Source organism: Chiloscyllium plagiosum, unplaced genomic scaffold, assembly GCF_037043375.1.
Source record: "Chiloscyllium plagiosum isolate Xiang-an unplaced genomic scaffold, Cpla_swu_hap1 HiC_scaffold_51, whole genome shotgun sequence".
Taxonomy (NCBI): Eukaryota; Metazoa; Chordata; class Chondrichthyes; order Orectolobiformes; family Hemiscylliidae; genus Chiloscyllium; species Chiloscyllium plagiosum.
Window position 1 is genome coordinate 39,395,393 of NW_028270189.1, and position 19,123 is coordinate 39,414,515.

Here is a 19,123-nt window from a genome sequence, read left to right on the forward strand (position 1 = left end):
CCTTAATCCTAGCGACGCTATGAAAGCACAGGTCCGGAGGTTCCTCTGAGAGTGTAATTTCTTTCATTGCTGTTGCTAATTGAATGAGTCACTGACGTGCGAACTGCTCCAAAACATGATTCAGGACCTCTGGTGCCAATTCTCGCACGTTGAAGAAGGACAGACAGCTTCCAAATGAGGTCTTTCAGAGACGACCTTGGGGTATATTTGACAGGCAGACAAGTTCAGGAATTCGTGGTGCGCTGTGACACCTGAGCATCAGTTTCTTCCCTGTCTTTGAACCGAGCAGCGTGCGCAAGGAATGCAAATGCGGTACTGCTTTTCGTGGAAGGATCAGAAAGCGGTAACTACACTCTCAAACAGAATGGCATATGATCAGAACCAGGTTGCAGAAAAACTTGACAATGCTCTGCACAGTCATGAAATGGAATTGCATTACATTTCACTACGAGAACAGATTTGTTCCAGCAAATTCGAAGGCAGGTTTGCAAATGGGAAAGCAAGCAAGGAAGCTCCGTTCTTGTCCATGGAAAAGGCAGCAGTTGAAGAACAAAGCAGTTTCTGCCCAGTTTCGAACTGGGGACCTTTCGCGTGTGAGGCGAACGTGATGACCACTACACTACAGAAACAAGCCACTAGTTCCCGCGCGGCGGCTCAGTGGCATCCAGCACTGAAAGTTGAAGCCATTCTACGTTTCACCTTTCTGTTTCACAGAGCTCGTTGTTGTCCAGCGTAACTGACATCTTGAAAACATTAAAAAAAAAGACACGTGAAATTGATGACAAAATATAGACAAGAATGTCGTCAATGTTTGGATCCGTAGGGCGAGGTGGAATAGGCTGGGACGACTTTCCCTGCAGCGTAACGGCTGCGATTTGATCTTATGGAAGCGTGGTAAACTGAGTATTTACGTGTTTTACCCAAATTTGTGTGAGTTGTAAACTCGAGAGCATAGGTTTAAGGTGAGTGGACTGAAATTGACAAAGGATCTGAGGCACATTTCCCACGCAGAAAGTTGTGCGTGTTTGGAATGAGCTACCAGAGGAAGTGGAGGAGGCTATTACACTCAGAAAATTGCAAAGATAATCGGATGAGTTTATGGATAGGATGGGTTTAGAGGGATTGGGGCCAAATGCTGGGGAACGGGACTTGTTTAATTTTGGCTATGTGGTGAGCATGGACGAGATACACCGAAGTATCTGTTTCCACGCGGTGTGCCCAATAACATTGTGTTGCTTACACCGGCTTTAAAGGATCACTTTTTAGCGGAGTTTGCCGTCGCAGTCTGTGGCACAATCATTTAGTCCGTTCGACTGCTCACGGGAAAGGTAGTATTGTGAAACACTGCAGAAACGAACGACTTCCTCACTTTTGCTCCGACTGACCATACTCTTTGAAATTTGCCCAGATCCTCAGTTGAGGATTTTTGCTGCTGGAAGTTACCTCAGAAACCCTTTAAACTCGAAATGTATTGAGCGAATCGCAAAACAGAAAGCATTTAACACGGAAAACAAACAAAACTGGCAAACCAAATGCATTTTTAGACACAGGGATGCATGAATACTAAATGTGAGACAGTCCGAGGGCATGAGTCATAAAGTAATCTCACAACTAACAACAGGGAAATTCCAAACTCCTGTTTCAAACATACTGCAGCCTTAATGCACCACCACTTCCCAGACAATGCTGAAAAGAGAGAAAGAACGAACATAATAAGAATTGGCCATAAAAAGTGAATTTCACCAATCACAGTCTCGATTAGGTAACCTTTCCCTTCCGATGTCTCCAGGACAGAAATGAAGGAAATGGGAGAAATTCAATAACATACCACATCGCAATTCATTTGAACGATTTTCCCATTAGCCAGAAAGCCAAATAACGACGAGTAGAGTGACCGTAGGACTTTGTATCACAACACCGATGAAATAACAGTCTCCATTCGGTTCCAGTAAAAGCTCAACTTGCCTGGAACGGCAGAACTGCTTGCGATTTTCCTCGCGGGAGGCGAACATGCTCATGACCGCACAGACACTTTGAAATATTTGGCACTATCCCACACCACAGTTAATTCCCTGGGAAGCAAACCCACTTTACTTTCGTTTTCAACATTAATATACAATGGGGACGGAAACCGCATTTTACCGAGCTGCAGCGTCGGAGTTGATCAGCTGAAATGACAGTGGTGGGATTCGAGCCCTCGACCTTTCCGAGACTGGAACGTGGATCCAGCGCCTTAGACCGCTCGGCCACACGACCAGCCGGCCGCGCGCTCCCATTTTATTGCATTTCCAATTGTGCTGCTGCATAACAACAGATGCAAAGTCACATGAAAAGGGTTCCAAGGGATCCCTCTCCGACTCGCACAGCTGCTGGGATGTGCCCGGCTGCAATGTCATTTTCGCAGCAGATAATGATAGCCCATCAATCCAGACGAAAATCAATGGTAAGCTGAGTCTATCTTCTCAGACCCTTTTCAGCTACAAATGTATCTGTGAGGGCGTGAGAATATATATTCGCTTATGATTTGGTCAAGTAAATATGATCTGCTTGACCTTACTGCAATTTCGACTCTTGCTTTGCTCAATGATTTCACCCATTGCTCGAAACAGGGCGACTTTCACGTTTACACGGAACATGAAACACACCGGACGACAGGGAAAATGCACAAAGCTGAACAGGCCGTGTTCTACATCATACCGTGCAGCATAGTTTCAGTCACTGTGTCTGTTTTGCAGAATAAGTGTCCCAAAGAATGTTCTCCACCCTTAAACCGGCGGTAGCATTACAATCCGAGAACGACAGATCACATTGTGTGGATACTCTGACCTCGGAGCCAGTTCGAGATGCCACTTTCCTTGCCTTTTACCTTAACCGTGCAATTTGCTGCAGAGATGTTCACTCCTGGACATGAGCCACATGGATACCAACTGAGTTGGAAATCTGTGTGGGAATCGACGAGAAGCGACTCAATAAATTTTGCTAAATTCCATGGTGCTTTTTAGAAATGTATTTTTCTGTTCACTTCGATCTAAAATGCAGTTTCTGAACATAGTAACAGAAGTCAAAAGGTAATTACCTCACCCCACCCCCACTCCGGAAGAGGTGTTAACTACACTTGAGTGTTTTTTGTTCTCGATGTGAAGAGCTCTCCCGCCTGAGTCACTTTCACGTCTCTGGTTGCTGAGTGAATCACAAAGAAGGGATTTCACCAGAGCTGCAACTGCCTCACTTCCCCACTCGCCCTCCCCGTTTACATTTTCCTGCTCGTCAGTGTTTTAAAGAAAACCAAATGGATGCGATGTCATTCTGTAGCCTCTCTGTCGATTCCTCTGTTTCAGTTCCAACATGACTTAGATCTCGGGGCGGACCTTAATCCTAGCGACGCTATGAAAGCACAGGTCCGGAGGTTCCTCTGAGAGTGTAATTTCTTTCATTGCTGTTGCTAATTGAATGAGTCACTGACGTGCGAACTGCTCCAAAACATGATTCAGGACCTCTGGTGCCAATTCTCGCACGTTGAAGAAGGACAGACAGCTTCCAAATGAGGTCTTTCAGAGACGACCTTGGGGTATATTTGACAGGCAGACAAGTTCAGGAATTCGTGGTGCGCTGTGACACCTGAGCATCAGTTTCTTCCCTGTCTTTGAACCGAGCAGCGTGCGCAAGGAATGCAAATGCGGTACTGCTTTTCGTGGAAGGATCAGAAAGCGGTAACTACACTCTCAAACAGAATGGCATATGATCAGAACCAGGTTGCAGAAAAACTTGACAATGCTCTGCACAGTCATGAAATGGAATTGCATTACATTTCACTACGAGAACAGATTTGTTCCAGCAAATTCGAAGGCAGGTTTGCAAATGGGAAAGCAAGCAAGGAAGCTCCGTTCTTGTCCATGGAAAAGGCAGCAGTTGAAGAACAAAGCAGTTTCTGCCCAGTTTCGAACTGGGGACCTTTCGCGTGTGAGGCGAACGTGATGACCACTACACTACAGAAACAAGCCACTAGTTCCCGCGCGGCGGCTCAGTGGCATCCAGCACTGAAAGTTGAAGCCATTCTACGTTTCACCTTTCTGTTTCACAGAGCTCGTTGTTGTCCAGCGTAACTGACATCTTGAAAACATTAAAAAAAAAGACACGTGAAATTGATGACAAAATATAGACAAGAATGTCGTCAATGTTTGGATCCGTAGGGCGAGGTGGAATAGGCTGGGACGACTTTCCCTGCAGCGTAACGGCTGCGATTTGATCTTATGGAAGCGTGGTAAACTGAGTATTTACGTGTTTTACCCAAATTTGTGTGAGTTGTAAACTCGAGAGCATAGGTTTAAGGTGAGTGGACTGAAATTGACAAAGGATCTGAGGCACATTTCCCACGCAGAAAGTTGTGCGTGTTTGGAATGAGCTACCAGAGGAAGTGGAGGAGGCTATTACACTCAGAAAATTGCAAAGATAATCGGATGAGTTTATGGATAGGATGGGTTTAGAGGGATTGGGGCCAAATGCTGGGGAACGGGACTTGTTTAATTTTGGCTATGTGGTGAGCATGGACGAGATACACCGAAGTATCTGTTTCCACGCGGTGTGCCCAATAACATTGTGTTGCTTACACCGGCTTTAAAGGATCACTTTTTAGCGGAGTTTGCCGTCGCAGTCTGTGGCACAATCATTTAGTCCGTTCGACTGCTCACGGGAAAGGTAGTATTGTGAAACACTGCAGAAACGAACGACTTCCTCACTTTTGCTCCGACTGACCATACTCTTTGAAATTTGCCCAGATCCTCAGTTGAGGATTTTTGCTGCTGGAAGTTACCTCAGAAACCCTTTAAACTCGAAATGTATTGAGCGAATCGCAAAACAGAAAGCATTTAACACGGAAAACAAACAAAACTGGCAAACCAAATGCATTTTTAGACACAGGGATGCATGAATACTAAATGTGAGACAGTCCGAGGGCATGAGTCATAAAGTAATCTCACAACTAACAACAGGGAAATTCCAAACTCCTGTTTCAAACATACTGCAGCCTTAATGCACCACCACTTCCCAGACAATGCTGAAAAGAGAGAAAGAACGAACATAATAAGAATTGGCCATAAAAAGTGAATTTCACCAATCACAGTCTCGATTAGGTAACCTTTCCCTTCCGATGTCTCCAGGACAGAAATGAAGGAAATGGGAGAAATTCAATAACATACCACATCGCAATTCATTTGAACGATTTTCCCATTAGCCACAAAGCCAAATAACGACGAGTAGAGTGACCGTAGGACTTTGTATCACAACACCGATGAAATAACAGTCTCCATTCGGTTCCAGTAAAAGCTCAACTTGCCTGGAACGGCAGAACTGCTTGCGATTTTCCTCGCGGGAGGCGAACATGCTCATGACCGCACAGACACTTTGAAATATTTGGCACTATCCCACACCACAGTTAATTCCCTGGGAAGCAAACCCACTTTACTTTCGTTTTCAACATTAATATACAATGGGGACGGAAACCGCATTTTACCGAGCTGCAGCGTCGGAGTTGATCAGCTGAAATGACAGTGGTGGGATTCGAGCCCTCGACCTTTCCGAGACTGGAACGTGGATCCAGCGCCTTAGACCGCTCGGCCACACGACCAGCCGGCCGCGCGCTCCCATTTTATTGCATTTCCAATTGTGCTGCTGCATAACAACAGATGCAAAGTCACATGAAAAGGGTTCCAAGGGATCCCTCTCCGACTCGCACAGCTGCTGGGATGTGCCCGGCTGCAATGTCATTTTCGCAGCAGATAATGATAGCCCATCAATCCAGACGAAAATCAATGGTAAGCTGAGTCTATCTTCTCAGACCCTTTTCAGCTACAAATGTATCTGTGAGGGCGTGAGAATATATATTCGCTTATGATTTGGTCAAGTAAATATGATCTGCTTGACCTTACTGCAATTTCGACTCTTGCTTTGCTCAATGATTTCACCCATTGCTCGAAACAGGGCGACTTTCACGTTTACACGGAACATGAAACACACCGGACGACAGGGAAAATGCACAAAGCTGAACAGGCCGTGTTCTACATCATACCGTGCAGCATAGTTTCAGTCACTGTGTCTGTTTTGCAGAATAAGTGTCCCAAAGAATGTTCTCCACCCTTAAACCGGCGGTAGCATTACAATCCGAGAACGACAGATCACATTGTGTGGATACTCTGACCTCGGAGCCAGTTCGAGATGCCACTTTCCTTGCCTTTTACCTTAACCGTGCAATTTGCTGCAGAGATGTTCACTCCTGGACATGAGCCACATGGATACCAACTGAGTTGGAAATCTGTGTGGGAATCGACGAGAAGCGACTCAATAAATTTTGCTAAATTCCATGGTGCTTTTTAGAAATGTATTTTTCTGTTCACTTCGATCTAAAATGCAGTTTCTGAACATAGTAACAGAAGTCAAAAGGTAATTACCTCACCCCACCCCCACTCCGGAAGAGGTGTTAACTACACTTGAGTGTTTTTTGTTCTCGATGTGAAGAGCTCTCCCGCCTGAGTCACTTTCACGTCTCTGGTTGCTGAGTGAATCACAAAGAAGGGATTTCACCAGAGCTGCAACTGCCTCACTTCCCCACTCGCCCTCCCCGTTTACATTTTCCTGCTCGTCAGTGTTTTAAAGAAAACCAAATGGATGCGATGTCATTCTGTAGCCTCTCTGTCGATTCCTCTGTTTCAGTTCCAACATGACTTAGATCTCGGGGCGGACCTTAATCCTAGCGACGCTATGAAAGCACAGGTCCGGAGGTTCCTCTGAGAGTGTAATTTCTTTCATTGCTGTTGCTAATTGAATGAGTCACTGACGTGCGAACTGCTCCAAAACATGATTCAGGACCTCTGGTGCCAATTCTCGCACGTTGAAGAAGGACAGACAGCTTCCAAATGAGGTCTTTCAGAGACGACCTTGGGGTATATTTGACAGGCAGACAAGTTCAGGAATTCGTGGTGCGCTGTGACACCTGAGCATCAGTTTCTTCCCTGTCTTTGAACCGAGCAGCGTGCGCAAGGAATGCAAATGCGGTACTGCTTTTCGTGGAAGGATCAGAAAGCGGTAACTACACTCTCAAACAGAATGGCATATGATCAGAACCAGGTTGCAGAAAAACTTGACAATGCTCTGCACAGTCATGAAATGGAATTGCATTACATTTCACTACGAGAACAGATTTGTTCCAGCAAATTCGAAGGCAGGTTTGCAAATGGGAAAGCAAGCAAGGAAGCTCTGTTCTTGTCCATGGAAAAGGCAGCAGTTGAAGAACAAAGCAGTTTCTGCCCAGTTTCGAACTGGGGACCTTTCGCGTGTGAGGCGAACGTGATGACCACTACACTACAGAAACAAGCCACTAGTTCCCGCGCGGCGGCTCAGTGGCATCCAGCACTGAAAGTTGAAGCCATTCTACGTTTCACCTTTCTGTTTCACAGAGCTCGTTGTTGTCCAGCGTAACTGACATCTTGAAAACATTAAAAAAAAAGACACGTGAAATTGATGACAAAATATAGACAAGAATGTCGTCAATGTTTGGATCCGTAGGGCGAGGTGGAATAGGCTGGGACGACTTTCCCTGCAGCGTAACGGCTGCGATTTGATCTTATGGAAGCGTGGTAAACTGAGTATTTACGTGTTTTACCCAAATTTGTGTGAGTTGTAAACTCGAGAGCATAGGTTTAAGGTGAGTGGACTGAAATTGACAAAGGATCTGAGGCACATTTCCCACGCAGAAAGTTGTGCGTGTTTGGAATGAGCTACCAGAGGAAGTGGAGGAGGCTATTACACTCAGAAAATTGCAAAGATAATCGGATGAGTTTATGGATAGGATGGGTTTAGAGGGATTGGGGCCAAATGCTGGGGAACGGGACTTGTTTAATTTTGGCTATGTGGTGAGCATGGACGAGATACACCGAAGTATCTGTTTCCACGCGGTGTGCCCAATAACATTGTGTTGCTTACACCGGCTTTAAAGGATCACTTTTTAGCGGAGTTTGCCGTCGCAGTCTGTGGCACAATCATTTAGTCCGTTCGACTGCTCACGGGAAAGGTAGTATTGTGAAACACTGCAGAAACGAACGACTTCCTCACTTTTGCTCCGACTGACCATACTCTTTGAAATTTGCCCAGATCCTCAGTTGAGGATTTTTGCTGCTGGAAGTTACCTCAGAAACCCTTTAAACTCGAAATGTATTGAGCGAATCGCAAAACAGAAAGCATTTAACACGGAAAACAAACAAAACTGGCAAACCAAATGCATTTTTAGACACAGGGATGCATGAATACTAAATCTGAGACAGTCCGAGGGCATGAGTCATAAAGTAATCTCACAACTAACAACAGGGAAATTCCAAACTCCTGTTTCAAACATACTGCAGCCTTAATGCACCACCACTTCCCAGACAATGCTGAAAAGAGAGAAAGAACGAACATAATAAGAATTGGCCATAAAAAGTGAATTTCACCAATCACAGTCTCGATTAGGTAACCTTTCCCTTCCGATGTCTCCAGGACAGAAATGAAGGAAATGGGAGAAATTCAATAACATACCACATCGCAATTCATTTGAACGATTTTCCCATTAGCCAGAAAGCCAAATAACGACGAGTAGAGTGACCGTAGGACTTTGTATCACAACACCGATGAAATAACAGTCTCCATTCGGTTCCAGTAAAAGCTCAACTTGCCTGGAACGGCAGAACTGCTTGCGATTTTCCTCGCGGGAGGCGAACATGCTCATGACCGCACAGACACTTTGAAATATTTGGCACTATCCCACACCACAGTTAATTCCCTGGGAAGCAAACCCACTTTACTTTCGTTTTCAACATTAATATACAATGGGGACGGAAACCGCATTTTACCGAGCTGCAGCGTCGGAGTTGATCAGCTGAAATGACAGTGGTGGGATTCGAGCCCTCGACCTTTCCGAGACTGGAACGTGGATCCAGCGCCTTAGACCGCTCGGCCACACGACCAGCCGGCCGCGCGCTCCCATTTTATTGCATTTCCAATTGTGCTGCTGCATAACAACAGATGCAAAGTCACATGAAAAGGGTTCCAAGGGATCCCTCTCCGACTCGCACAGCTGCTGGGATGTGCCCGGCTGCAATGTCATTTTCGCAGCAGATAATGATAGCCCATCAATCCAGACGAAAATCAATGGTAAGCTGAGTCTATCTTCTCAGACCCTTTTCAGCTACAAATGTATCTGTGAGGGCGTGAGAATATATATTCGCTTATGATTTGGTCAAGTAAATATGATCTGCTTGACCTTACTGCAATTTCGACTCTTGCTTTGCTCAATGATTTCACCCATTGCTCGAAACAGGGCGACTTTCACGTTTACACGGAACATGAAACACACCGGACGACAGGGAAAATGCACAAAGCTGAACAGGCCGTGTTCTACATCATACCGTGCAGCATAGTTTCAGTCACTGTGTCTGTTTTGCAGAATAAGTGTCCCAAAGAATGTTCTCCACCCTTAAACCGGCGGTAGCATTACAATCCGAGAACGACAGATCACATTGTGTGGATACTCTGACCTCGGAGCCAGTTCGAGATGCCACTTTCCTTGCCTTTTACCTTAACCGTGCAATTTGCTGCAGAGATGTTCACTCCTGGACATGAGCCACATGGATACCAACTGAGTTGGAAACCTGTGTGGGAATCGACGAGAAGCGACTCAATAAATTTTGCTAAATTCCATGGTGCTTTTTAGAAATGTATTTTTCTGTTCACTTCGATCTAAAATGCAGTTTCTGAACATAGTAACAGAAGTCAAAAGGTAATTACCTCACCCCACCCCCACTCCGGAAGAGGTGTTAACTACACTTGAGTGTTTTTTGTTCTCGATGTGAAGAGCTCTCCCGCCTGAGTCACTTTCACGTCTCTGGTTGCTGAGTGAATCACAAAGAAGGGATTTCACCAGAGCTGCAACTGCCTCACTTCCCCACTCGCCCTCCCCGTTTACATTTTCCTGCTCGTCAGTGTTTTAAAGAAAACCAAATGGATGCGATGTCATTCTGTAGCCTCTCTGTCGATTCCTCTGTTTCAGTTCCAACATGACTTAGATCTCGGGGCGGACCTTAATCCTAGCGACGCTATGAAAGCACAGGTCCGGAGGTTCCTCTGAGAGTGTAATTTCTTTCATTGCTGTTGCTAATTGAATGAGTCACTGACGTGCGAACTGCTCCAAAACATGATTCAGGACCTCTGGTGCCAATTCTCGCACGTTGAAGAAGGACAGACAGCTTCCAAATGAGGTCTTTCAGAGACGACCTTGGGGTATATTTGACAGGCAGACAAGTTCAGGAATTCGTGGTGCGCTGTGACACCTGAGCATCAGTTTCTTCCCTGTCTTTGAACCGAGCAGCGTGCGCAAGGAATGCAAATGCGGTACTGCTTTTCGTGGAAGGATCAGAAAGCGGTAACTACACTCTCAAACAGAATGGCATATGATCAGAACCAGGTTGCAGAAAAACTTGACAATGCTCTGCACAGTCATGAAATGGAATTGCATTACATTTCACTACGAGAACAGATTTGTTCCAGCAAATTCGAAGGCAGGTTTGCAAATGGGAAAGCAAGCAAGGAAGCTCCGTTCTTGTCCATGGAAAAGGCAGCAGTTGAAGAACAAAGCAGTTTCTGCCCAGTTTCGAACTGGGGACCTTTCGCGTGTGAGGCGAATGTGATGACCACTACACTACAGAAACAAGCCACTAGTTCCCGCGCGGCGGCTCAGTGGCATCCAGCACTGAAAGTTGAAGCCATTCTACGTTTCACCTTTCTGTTTCACAGAGCTCGTTGTTGTCCAGCGTAACTGACATCTTGAAAACATTAAAAAAAAAGACACGTGAAATTGATGACAAAATATAGACAAGAATGTCGTCAATGTTTGGATCCGTAGGGCGAGGTGGAATAGGCTGGGACGACTTTCCCTGCAGCGTAACGGCTGCGATTTGATCTTATGGAAGCGTGGTAAACTGAGTATTTACGTGTTTTACCCAAATTTGTGTGAGTTGTAAACTCGAGAGCATAGGTTTAAGGTGAGTGGACTGAAATTGACAAAGGATCTGAGGCACATTTCCCACGCAGAAAGTTGTGCGTGTTTGGAATGAGCTACCAGAGGAAGTGGAGGAGGCTATTACACTCAGAAAATTGCAAAGATAATCGGATGAGTTTATGGATAGGATGGGTTTAGAGGGATTGGGGCCAAATGCTGGGGAACGGGACTTGTTTAATTTTGGCTATGTGGTGAGCATGGACGAGATACACCGAAGTATCTGTTTCCACGCGGTGTGCCCAATAACATTGTGTTGCTTACACCGGCTTTAAAGGATCACTTTTTAGCGGAGTTTGCCGTCGCAGTCTGTGGCACAATCATTTAGTCCGTTCGACTGCTCACGGGAAAGGTAGTATTGTGAAACACTGCAGAAACGAACGACTTCCTCACTTTTGCTCCGACTGACCATACTCTTTGAAATTTGCCCAGATCCTCAGTTGAGGATTTTTGCTGCTGGAAGTTACCTCAGAAACCCTTTAAACTCGAAATGTATTGAGCGAATCGCAAAACAGAAAGCATTTAACACGGAAAACAAACAAAACTGGCAAACCAAATGCATTTTTAGACACAGGGATGCATGAATACTAAATGTGAGACAGTCCGAGGGCATGAGTCATAAAGTAATCTCACAACTAACAACAGGGAAATTCCAAACTCCTGTTTCAAACATACTGCAGCCTTAATGCACCACCACTTCCCAGACAATGCTGAAAAGAGAGAAAGAACGAACATAATAAGAATTGGCCATAAAAAGTGAATTTCACCAATCACAGTCTCGATTAGGTAACCTTTCCCTTCCGATGTCTCCAGGACAGAAATGAAGGAAATGGGAGAAATTCAATAACATACCACATCGCAATTCATTTGAACGATTTTCCCATTAGCCAGAAAGCCAAATAACGACGAGTAGAGTGACCGTAGGACTTTGTATCACAACACCGATGAAATAACAGTCTCCATTCGGTTCCAGTAAAAGCTCAACTTGCCTGGAACGGCAGAACTGCTTGCGATTTTCCTCGCGGGAGGCGAACATGCTCATGACCGCACAGACACTTTGAAATATTTGGCACTATCCCACACCACAGTTAATTCCCTGGGAAGCAAACCCACTTTACTTTCGTTTTCAACATTAATATACAATGGGGACGGAAACCGCATTTTACCGAGCTGCAGCGTCGGAGTTGATCAGCTGAAATGACAGTGGTGGGATTCGAGCCCTCGACCTTTCCGAGACTGGAACGTGGATCCAGCGCCTTAGACCGCTCGGCCACACGACCAGCCGGCCGCGCGCTCCCATTTTATTGCATTTCCAATTGTGCTGCTGCATAACAACAGATGCAAAGTCACATGAAAAGGGTTCCAAGGGATCCCTCTCCGACTCGCACAGCTGCTGGGATGTGCCCGGCTGCAATGTCATTTTCGCAGCAGATAATGATAGCCCATCAATCCAGACGAAAATCAATGGTAAGCTGAGTCTATCTTCTCAGACCCTTTTCAGCTACAAATGTATCTGTGAGGGCGTGAGAATATATATTCGCTTATGATTTGGTCAAGTAAATATGATCTGCTTGACCTTACTGCAATTTCGACTCTTGCTTTGCTCAATGATTTCACCCATTGCTCGAAACAGGGCGACTTTCACGTTTACACGGAACATGAAACACACCGGACGACAGGGAAAATGCACAAAGCTGAACAGGCCGTGTTCTACATCATACCGTGCAGCATAGTTTCAGTCACTGTGTCTGTTTTGCAGAATAAGTGTCCCAAAGAATGTTCTCCACCCTTAAACCGGCGGTAGCATTACAATCCGAGAACGACAGATCACATTGTGTGGATACTCTGACCTCGGAGCCAGTTCGAGATGCCACTTTCCTTGCCTTTTACCTTAACCGTGCAATTTGCTGCAGAGATGTTCACTCCTGGACATGAGCCACATGGATACCAACTGAGTTGGAAACCTGTGTGGGAATCGACGAGAAGCGACTCAATAAATTTTGCTAAATTCCATGGTGCTTTTTAGAAATGTATTTTTCTGTTCACTTCGATCTAAAATGCAGTTTCTGAACATAGTAACAGAAGTCAAAAGGTAATTACCTCACCCCACCCCCACTCCGGAAGAGGTGTTAACTACACTTGAGTGTTTTTTGTTCTCGATGTGAAGAGCTCTCCCGCCTGAGTCACTTTCACGTCTCTGGTTGCTGAGTGAATCACAAAGAAGGGATTTCACCAGAGCTGCAACTGCCTCACTTCCCCACTCGCCCTCCCCGTTTACATTTTCCTGCTCGTCAGTGTTTTAAAGAAAACCAAATGGATGCGATGTCATTCTGTAGCCTCTCTGTCGATTCCTCTGTTTCAGTTCCAACATGACTTAGATCTCGGGGCGGACCTTAATCCTAGCGACGCTATGAAAGCACAGGTCCGGAGGTTCCTCTGAGAGTGTAATTTCTTTCATTGCTGTTGCTAATTGAATGAGTCACTGACGTGCGAACTGCTCCAAAACATGATTCAGGACCTCTGGTGCCAATTCTCGCACGTTGAAGAAGGACAGACAGCTTCCAAATGAGGTCTTTCAGAGACGACCTTGGGGTATATTTGACAGGCAGACAAGTTCAGGAATTCGTGGTGCGCTGTGACACCTGAGCATCAGTTTCTTCCCTGTCTTTGAACCGAGCAGCGTGCGCAAGGAATGCAAATGCGGTACTGCTTTTCGTGGAAGGATCAGAAAGCGGTAACTACACTCTCAAACAGAATGGCATATGATCAGAACCAGGTTGCAGAAAAACTTGACAATGCTCTGCACAGTCATGAAATGGAATTGCATTACATTTCACTACGAGAACAGATTTGTTCCAGCAAATTCGAAGGCAGGTTTGCAAATGGGAAAGCAAGCAAGGAAGCTCCGTTCTTGTCCATGGAAAAGGCAGCAGTTGAAGAACAAAGCAGTTTCTGCCCAGTTTCGAACTGGGGACCTTTCGCGTGTGAGGCGAATGTGATGACCACTACACTACAGAAACAAGCCACTAGTTCCCGCGCGGCGGCTCAGTGGCATCCAGCACTGAAAGTTGAAGCCATTCTACGTTTCACCTTTCTGTTTCACAGAGCTCGTTGTTGTCCAGCGTAACTGACATCTTGAAAACATTAAAAAAAAAGACACGTGAAATTGATGACAAAATATAGACAAGAATGTCGTCAATGTTTGGATCCGTAGGGCGAGGTGGAATAGGCTGGGACGACTTTCCCTGCAGCGTAACGGCTGCGATTTGATCTTATGGAAGCGTGGTAAACTGAGTATTTACGTGTTTTACCCAAATTTGTGTGAGTTGTAAACTCGAGAGCATAGGTTTAAGGTGAGTGGACTGAAATTGACAAAGGATCTGAGGCACATTTCCCACGCAGAAAGTTGTGCGTGTTTGGAATGAGCTACCAGAGGAAGTGGAGGAGGCTATTACACTCAGAAAATTGCAAAGATAATCGGATGAGTTTATGGATAGGATGGGTTTAGAGGGATTGGGGCCAAATGCTGGGGAACGGGACTTGTTTAATTTTGGCTATGTGGTGAGCATGGACGAGATACACCGAAGTATCTGTTTCCACGCGGTGTGCCCAATAACATTGTGTTGCTTACACCGGCTTTAAAGGATCACTTTTTAGCGGAGTTTGCCGTCGCAGTCTGTGGCACAATCATTTAGTCCGTTCGACTGCTCACGGGAAAGGTAGTATTGTGAAACACTGCAGAAACGAACGACTTCCTCACTTTTGCTCCGACTGACCATACTCTTTGAAATTTGCCCAGATCCTCAGTTGAGGATTTTTGCTGCTGGAAGTTACCTCAGAAACCCTTTAAACTCGAAATGTATTGAGCGAATCGCAAAACAGAAAGCATTTAACACGGAAAACAAACAAAACTGGCAAACCAAATGCATTTTTAGACACAGGGATGCATGAATACTAAATGTGAGACAGTCCGAGGGCATGAGTCATAAAGTAATCTCACAACTAACAACAGGGAAATTCCAAACTCCTGTTTCAAACATACTGCAGCCTTAATGCACCACCACTTCCCAGACAATGCTGAAAAGAGAGAAAGAACGAACATAATAAGAATTGGCCATAAAAAGTGAATTTCACCAATCACAGTCTCGATTAGGTAACCTTTCCCTTCCGATGTCTCCAGGACAGAAATGAAGGAAATGGGAGAAATTCAATAACATACCACATCGCAATTCATTTGAACGATTTTCCCATTAGCCAGAAAGCCAAATAACGACGAGTAGAGTGACCGTAGGACTTTGTATCACAACACCGATGAAATAACAGTCTCCATTCGGTTCCAGTAAAAGCTCAACTTGCCTGGAACGGCAGAACTGCTTGCGATTTTCCTCGCGGGAGGCGAACATGCTCATGACCGCACAGACACTTTGAAATATTTGGCACTATCCCACACCACAGTTAATTCCCTGGGAAGCAAACCCACTTTACTTTCGTTTTCAACATTAATATACAATGGGGACGGAAACCGCATTTTACCGAGCTGCAGCGTCGGAGTTGATCAGCTGAAATGACAGTGGTGGGATTCGAGCCCTCGACCTTTCCGAGACTGGAACGTGGATCCAGCGCCTTAGACCGCTCAGCCACACGACCAGCCGGCCGCGCGCTCCCATTTTATTGCATTTCCAATTGTGCTGCTGCATAACAACAGATGCAAAGTCACATGAAAAGGGTTCCAAGGGATCCCTCTCCGACTCGCACAGCTGCTGGGATGTGCCCGGCTGCAATGTCATTTTCGCAGCAGATAATGATAGCCCATCAATCCAGACGAAAATCAATGGTAAGCTGAGTCTATCTTCTCAGACCCTTTTCAGCTACAAATGTATCTGTGAGGGCGTGAGAATATATATTCGCTTATGATTTGGTCAAGTAAACATGATCTGCTTGACCTTACTGCAATTTCGACTCTTGCTTTGCTCAATGATTTCACCCATTGCTCGAAACAGGGCGACTTTCACGTTTACACGGAACATGAAACACACCGGACGACAGGGAAAATGCACAAAGCTGAACAGGCCGTGTTCTACATCATACCGTGCAGCACAGTTTCAGTCACTGTGTCTGTTTTGCAGAATAAGTGTCCCAAAGAATGTTCTCCACCCTTAAACCGGCGGTAGCATTACAATCCGAGAACGACAGATCACATTGTGAGGATACTCTGACCTCGGAGCCGGTTCGAGATGCCACTTTCCTTGCCTTTTACCTTAACCGTGCAATTTGCTGCAGAGATGTTCACTCCTGGACATGAGCCACATGGATACCAACTGAGTTGGAAACCTGTGTGGGAATCGACGAGAAGCGACTCAATAAATTTTGCTAAATTCCATGGTGCTTTTTAGAAATGTTTTTTTCTGTTCACCTCGATCTAAAATGCAGTTTCTGAACATAGTCACAGAAGTCAAAAGGTAATTACCTCACCCCACCCCCACTCCGGAAGAGGTGCTAACTGCACTTGAGTGCTTTTTGTTCTCGATGTGAAGAGCTCTCACGCCTGAGTCAGTTTCACGTCTCTGGTTGCTGAGTGAATCACAAAGAAGGAATTTCACCAGAGCTGCAACTGCCTCACTTCCCCACTCGCCCTCCCCGTTTACATTTTCCTGCTCGTCAGTGTTTTAAAGAAAACCAAATGGATGCGATGTCATTCTGTAGCCTCTCTGTCGATTCCTCTGTTTCAGTTCCAACATGACTTAGATCTCGGGGCGGACCTTAATACTAGCGACGCTATGAAAGCAAAGGTCCGGAGGTTCCTCTGAGAGTGTAATTTCTTTCATTGCTGTTGCTAATTGAATGAGTCACTAACGTGCGAACTGCTCCAAAACATGATTCAGGACCTCTGGTGCCAATTCTCGCACGTTGAAGAAGGACAGACAGCTTCCAAATGAGGTCTTTCAGAGACGACCTTGGGGTATATTTGACAGGCAGACAAGTTCAGGAATTCGTGGTGCGCTGTGACACCTGAGCATCAGTTTCTTCCCTGTCTTTCAACCGAGCCGCCTGCGCAAGGAATGCAAATGCGGTACTGCTTTTCGTGGAAGGATCAGAAAGCGGGAACTACACTCTCAAACAGAATGGCATATGATCAGAACCAGGTTGCAGAAAAACTTGACAATGCTCTGCACAGTCATGAAATGGAATTGCATTACATTTCACTACGAGAACAGATTTGTTCCAGCAAATTCGAAGGCAGGTTTGCAGATGGAAAAGCAAGCAAGTAAGCTCCGTTCTTGTCCATGGAAAAGGCAGTAGTTGAAGAACAAAGCAGTTGCTGCCCAGTTTCGAACTGGGGACTTTTCGCGTGTGAGGCGAACGCGATCACCACTACACTACAGAAACAAGCCGCTAGCGCCCGTGCTGCTTCTCAGTGGCATCCAGCACTGAAAGTTGAAGCCATTCTACGTTTCACCTTTCTGTTTCCCAGAGCTCGTTGTTGTCCAGCGTAACTGACATCTTGAAAACGTCAAAAACGACACGTGAAATTGATGACAAAATATAGACAAGGATGTCGTCAATGTTTGGACCGTAGGGCGAGGTGGAATAGCCAGAAAACCAAATAACGACGAGTTGAGTCATCGCAGGACTTTGTTTCACAACAGCGATGAAATAACAGTCTCCATTCGGTTCCGGTAAAAGCTCAACTTGCCTGGAACAGCAGAGCTGTTTGCGATTTTCCGCACGGGAGGCGAACACGATCATGACCGCACAGACACTTTGAAATATTTGGCACTATCCCACACCATCGTTAATTCCCTGGGAAGCAAAACTGATTTTCTTTTGTTCTATAAAGCGGGGATCGACGCAGCACTTTAACCAGCTGCAGAGTTAGAGTTGATCAGCAAGAATGTTAGTGGTGTGGTTTGAACCCACGCTCTTATAGGTTACGGCTGCGACATGATCTTATGGAAGGGTTGTAAACGGAGTATTTACGTCTTTTACCCAAGTTGGGGTGAGTTGAAAACTCGAGAGCATAGGTTTAAGGTGAGTGGGCTGAAATTGACAAAGGATCTGAGGCACATTTCCCACACAGAAGGTTGTGCGTGTATGGAATGGGTGGAGGAGGCTCAGAAAATTGCAAAGGTAATCGGGTGAGTTTCTGGATAGGATGGGTTTAGAGGGATTGGGGCCAAATGCTGGGGAACGGGACTTGTTTAACTTTGGCTATGTGGTGAGCATGGACGAGATACCCCAAAGTATCTGTTTCCACGCGGTGTACCCCAAAAACGTTGTGTTGCTGACACCGGCTTTAAAGGATTACGTTTTAGCGGAGTTTGCCGTCGCAGTCTGTGGCACAGTCATTTAGTCTGTTTGACTGCTCACGGGAAAGGTAGTATTGTGAAACACTGCAGAAATGAACGACTTTGTTAAATTTGCTCCGACTGATCATACTCCATGAAATTTTCCCAGATCCTCTGTTGAGGATTTTTGCTGCTGGAAGTTACCTCAAAAACCCTGTTAACTCGTAATGTATTGAGCGAATTGGCAAAACAGAAAAAAATTAACACGGAACACAAACAAAACTGGCAAACCTCATGCATTTTTAGACACAGGGATGCATGAATACTCAATGTGAGACAGTCCGAGGGCATGAGTCATAAAGTAATCTCACAACTAACAACAGGGCAATTCCAAACTCCTCTTTCAAACATACTGCAGCCTTAATGCACCACCACTTCCCAGACAATGCTGAAAAGAGAGAAAGAAAGAACATAATAAAAATGGGCCATAAAAAGTGAATTTCACCAATCACAGTCTCGATTAGATTACCTTTCCCTTCCGATGTCTACAGGACGGAAATGAAGGAAATAGGAGAAATTCAATAACATATGAAATCGAAATTCATTGGAACGATTTTCCCATTAGCCAGAAAACCAAATAACGACGAGTTGAGTCATCGCAGGACTTTGTTTCACAACAGCGATGAAATAACAGTCTCCATTCGGTTCCGGTAAAAGCTCAACTTGCCTGGAACAGCAGAGCTGTTTGCGATTTTCCGCA

General features: G+C 45.4%; 3 non-coding genes across 3 annotated transcripts; all 3 read right to left on the reverse strand.

Moving 5' to 3' along the window:
* Positions 1–556: 556 nt before the first annotated feature.
* Positions 557–629, reverse strand: trnav-cac (transfer RNA valine (anticodon CAC)). Its single transcript has one exon. It is a non-coding gene; the product is annotated as a tRNA-Val (tRNA).
* A 3,294-nt stretch (positions 630–3,923) lies between these two features.
* trnav-cac (transfer RNA valine (anticodon CAC)) lies at positions 3,924–3,996 on the reverse strand. The gene has a single exon. It is a non-coding gene; the product is annotated as a tRNA-Val (tRNA).
* Positions 3,997–7,290: 3,294 nt separating this feature from the next.
* Positions 7,291–7,363, reverse strand: trnav-cac (transfer RNA valine (anticodon CAC)). Its single transcript has one exon. It is a non-coding gene; the product is annotated as a tRNA-Val (tRNA).
* Between the last annotated feature and the right edge of the window lie 11,760 nt (positions 7,364–19,123).